Raw genomic sequence first — 5,163 nt, 5'->3', positions numbered from 1 at the left:
CGGTCGCAGGTTCGAATCCTGCCTCGGGCATGGATGTTTGTGATGTCCTTAGGTTAGTTAGGTTTAACTAGTTCTAAGTTCTAGGGGACTAATAACCTCAGCAGTTGAGTCCCATAGTGCTCAGAGCCATTTGAGCCATTTGCTCGGAATAGAGTAAACAACTTTATCCTAAAATACTCGAAATTTTTTCTCTAACTGCGAATTTTTCGACATTTGCTGTACGATTTCACGGGTGCCGGATGTGGAACCTCGTGTCCTGGACTGCTCCCTGCCACTGGAACAACACGGGCGTTACTGGCTCCCTTCATGGGAAACGGCGGCTACCCGTCGCAGCCACGGTCTTCGAGTCAATGACTCAGTTGCGACAGCACAGAGACAGACGCCAATCTCAGAACACCAGAATCTGACCATATACCTGTCCGAAAGAACAGACACCACTGATGACCTGCAGCCGTCTAGAAAGAAATTAGAGTTAATACCTTCAGCTGCTGACAGGCGTTGATATCTTTCAACGGGGACAGGTGAAAATGTGTGTCCCGACCGGGACTCGAACCCGGGATCTCCTGCTTAAATGGCAGACGCTCTATCCACGTGAGCCACCGAGGGCACAGAAGATAGTGCGACTGCAGGGACTATCTCGCACACGGCTCCCGTGAGACCCACATTCTCACCTTGTATGTCCACACACTACATTCGTAGTGTCCCACCCCAACACACTCATTCGTGGAAGACATTCTTTCCGAGTCCCGTAAGAGCTCGGGGAATATGTTTGCATCCGCACAGAAGAAGAAGGTCATGGCCGGTATTGCCGGAACTATACACTTATATGGATATGGTGTCTCTTCTTTCGGACATACAAGGTGAGAATGTGGGTCTCACGGGAGTCGTGCGCGAGATAGTCCCTGCAGTCGCACTATCCTCTGTGCCCGTGGTGGATCAGATGGATAGAGCGTCTGCCATGTAAGCAGGAGATCCCGGGTTCGAGTCCCGGTCGGGGCACACAATTTCACCTGTCCCCGTTGATATATATTAACGCCCGTCAGCAGCTGAAGGCATTAATATAATTCTAATTTAGAATCTGACCATGCCTCAAGGCAGTCCTGCCTTCCTGCCCTTATAAGTCTTTTTTCCGCTGCATCTTTCATGTGGGGGAAAAATGAGTTTCAACACAGCACCAGTCTACCATCTCCGTCGCCTGGCGGTCATCAGCTCTAACTGGACACAGAGAGCCAAGGACCGTAGGAGGCCAGGAAGTTGATGCATGTCGTCCACAACCCACGGTAGCAGCCAACGACGGAGAGGCTTTGGATATGGTGGAGGGATGATGGATCCTCTGGAGACCCCTGCCAGATACATTCCTTCCCACATCGCTGATTTCTGCTCCGCAGACAAGGCAGTGAGAATCGCAGGTATCGGTGGCTGTTTAACAGAGGTCACTTTCGACAAAGAAACTACTTTGCCACACCTTCCGCAGACACCAACCAGGTGCGACAATTACACCTCTGGTATCTTCCAGCCAGGAGAGCCAACAGGTGATGACACCCAATCACAGGTATCCAGTGTTGTCATCTGCGCGGTGTTATGACCTGCGGTCCGAGGAATGTAGAGGCATACACAGAATCATTCGTGAGTCGCATCCTACTTTCAACATAAAAGTTCTACAGTCGAAAGTTGCAGTTGCGAATTTACCTGCAAGCGTGGTGGAATACTGAAAGACGCCATACTTGAATACGCCATGTTAGTATGCAGACTTTTTATTGGAACCACCACAGCCCTAGTGCTACATCACCGTGGAGGACTTAGCCTGTGGAGGACATTACTGCTGGTGACTAAGTTTCTGTTGTATGGTTTATTTGTGCGCCATAGTTCGCGCAAAGATATTTTGTGAGTTACTAATTTATTTCTGTAATGTTCGGGGATGCTCACTGGCACAGTCGTTAACAGTGAAATATCTCAGCAGAAGTAGAGAGCACATCACAAATCCATTTAAACTATACGGCCACGAATGTTTCCTGTTAACTGAGGGCCGACCAGTGTGGCCGAGCGCTTCTAGGCGCTTCAGTCTGGCACCGCGTGATCGCTACGGTCGCTGGTTCGAATCCTGCCTCGGGCATGGATGTGTGTGATTTCCTTAGGTTAGTTAGGTTTAATTAGTTCTAAGCTCTAGGCGACTGATGACCTCAGAAGTTAAGTCGCATAGTGCTCAGACCCATTTGAACCATTTTGTTAACTGAGGATCCAAGCAGCGATCCAGTTATGCAGACATGCTTTTGTGGAAATAGAAAGGGGTAGCTCAAAGAGCTTGGTTCCACTAAGCTAACCAAAATATGAGCTTACGAAGCTTTGCAAGGATAAATTTACAATTTTAGAAGGCAAAGGCATTGGGGGAAAAATGATAGTGCAGTTGCAATCGCTTAGTATTAGACATTCAGGTACAACTGATTAATATGAAACATTCAAGTGTAACTCACTGATTTTGTCTCTGGATTCGATTGTTTATTTAAGCGTAATGGAAACCAATATCCACCAAAAGATTAATCAAAATGGACAAAAAAAACAGACACACACACAAAAGATAAAACCACGAATCACAATTAAGTCACTTTGCTTTAACCAAAGGTCGATACTAGATAACGACATTGGCTGCACATAGACTATCCATACTATGTGTTCTTTTATTCTGTATCTAACTACGTATGACACAACATAACAGCACTGTAGAGGGTAGAGAACAATTTGTCACCTACTTCTTGCCTGGACTAATTAACACAGGGACAGTAAAACGAGGGATAAATGATGCTGCGCTGTATTCTATGCAATGGACTAGCTTTGTCCTGACCATGTCGTTTATAAGATTTCGTATGCAACACCTGAATATTCTATAAACTTGTTTTCACATGAGAATCTCAATAACACTTGTTGTGCCATAATAATGAACCAATCTTGAAACTGAATGTGCGTTTTAATATGAAAGATCGAACCGCGGGCGTCATGTATTGAATAAGCACAAGATATGTCGCTTTCAACATAGATTAACTAGCAAAAACAAAGTGAAAGCACGAACATAGTTTTTCACCATCCACATTTAGCTTTAATTTTACGTCGGAAAAAGTGCACAAATGTTCGTTATACACCGCATATATGGCGCAACAGGATAAAAATAGTAGGTAGCAAAGGAAAATCTCACGCCTGAAACCCACAAATTCTGCTTTCATATCAAGAACAATATACTTTAAAAGATGGAATTGTAGTGACAATACGACTGACAGAAAATGTAGATAACAGTAGTTCAACTTACAAGAGCATCTAAACGCTCAGTGGACACCTGAATTTCGCTTTCCCCAGTTAATCATACAATTTTATACCGAAATCGACTCAAGCATGTGTAGATTCGCACGCAGTGTGAGAGAGAATCCCCTTCCTGTAAAAACCACGCTGATCCAGGCCTCATTAATTACAACTTTAACTATAAAATGCTCAGAAATGGCGCACCAAAAAGGACAACGTAATTCCACATATCAATTTACAAAATGCGACTCAAATAGTTAATATGAGAGGAGGTTGTTAACAACTAAAGCAGTAAAAAGTTAAATCCCCCTCTCGCACATGGCATGGGAGGGCCTGTTTGCCCGTATCCTACTACTCTATTTGTCGACATGTGAGCCCATGGCTTGCTGATCAGTAACCTCCGCATCATCCAAGTACTGCTTGCCGCGGAGTCACTGCTTCGTTCGGTCAAACAGGTGGAAGTCGCAAAGTACGAGATCCAGGCTGTAGGATGGATGATGAAGAACAGTCCAATGAAGTGTTGTGAGCTCAAGTAGTTGATGTGAGAGGAGATCCCTAACAGCAAAAGCAGTAAAACGTTAAATACCTCCTCTCGCACATGGCATGGCGAATGTTACCCATTACTGCAACACAGCGGCAGCGCTTTCGTCCACCTCGGCATCTTCTTTGCGGGCGCGCGAGGTGAGGTCCCCTAAGGTTCGCTTTCTGTTTCTAGCAGAAAACGTATACCTGTGGTGTCCGACCGTCTCTTTTCTTATTGGCATACAACTAACGTGACATCTTTGACCAGCACGAAAACCAAAATGTGCGTCAGAAATGGGAAGAATTCTCTCTGTTCTCAATGCCAAATACACTCCTGGAAATTGAAATAAGAACACCGTGAATTCATTGTCCCAGGAACGGGAAACTTTATTGACACATTCCTGGGGTCAGGTACATCACATGATCACACTGACAGAACCACAGGCGCATAGACACAGGCAACAGAGCATGCACAATGTCGGCACTAGTACAGTGTATGTCCACCTTTCGCAGCAATGCAGGCTGCTATTCTCCCATGGAGACGATCGTAGAGATGCTGGATGTAGTCCTGTGGAACGGCTTGCCATGCCATTTCCACCTGGCGCCTCAGTTGGACCAGCGTTCGTGCTGGACGTACAGACCGCGTGAGACGACGCTTCATCCAGTCCCAAACATGCTCAATGGGGGACAGATCCGGAGATCTTGCTGGCCAGGGTAGTTGACTTACACCTTCTAGAGCACGTTGGGTGGCACGGGATACATGCGGACGTGCATTGTCCTGTTGAAACAGCAAGTTCCCTTGCCGGTCTAGGAATGGTAGAACGATGGGTTCGATGACGGTTTGGATGTACCGTGCACTATTCAGTGTCCCCTCGACGATCACCAGTGGTGTACGGCCAGTGTAGGAGATCGCTCCCCACACCATGATGCCGGGTGTTGGCCCTGTGTGCCTCGGTCGTATGCAGTCCTGATTGTGGCGCTCACCTGCACGGCGCCAAACACGCATACGACCATCATTGGCACCAAGGCAGAAGCGACTCTCATCGCTGAAGACGACACGTCTCCATTCGTCCCTCCATTCACGCCTGTCGCGACACCACTGGAGGCAGGCTGCACGATGTTGGGGCGTGAGCGGAAGACGGCCTAACGGTGTGCGGGACCGTAGCCCAGCTTCATGGAGACGGTTGCGAATGGTCCTCGCCGATACCCCAGGAGCAACAGTGTCCCTAATTTGCTGGGAAGTGGCGGTGCGGTCCCCTACGGCACTGCGTAGGATCCTACGGTCTTGGCGTGCATCCGTGCGTCGCTGCGGTCCGGTCCCAGGTCGACGGGCACGTGCACCTTCCGCCGACC

At 47.7% G+C, this 5,163-nt stretch overlaps 1 non-coding gene across 1 annotated transcript; it reads right to left on the bottom strand.

The window, feature by feature from the left end:
• Nucleotides 1-532: 532 nt before the first annotated feature.
• On the bottom strand, nucleotides 533-607 carry Trnak-uuu. The gene has a single exon. It is a non-coding gene; the product is annotated as a tRNA-Lys (tRNA).
• Nucleotides 608-5,163: the final 4,556 nt, after the last annotated feature.

Source organism: Schistocerca americana, chromosome 1, assembly GCF_021461395.2.
Source record: "Schistocerca americana isolate TAMUIC-IGC-003095 chromosome 1, iqSchAmer2.1, whole genome shotgun sequence".
In the NCBI taxonomy this organism is placed as follows: domain Eukaryota; kingdom Metazoa; phylum Arthropoda; class Insecta; order Orthoptera; family Acrididae; genus Schistocerca; species Schistocerca americana.
The sequence above is the reverse complement of the archived record's forward strand: the minus strand, read 5'-3'. Positions and strand labels throughout refer to the sequence as shown.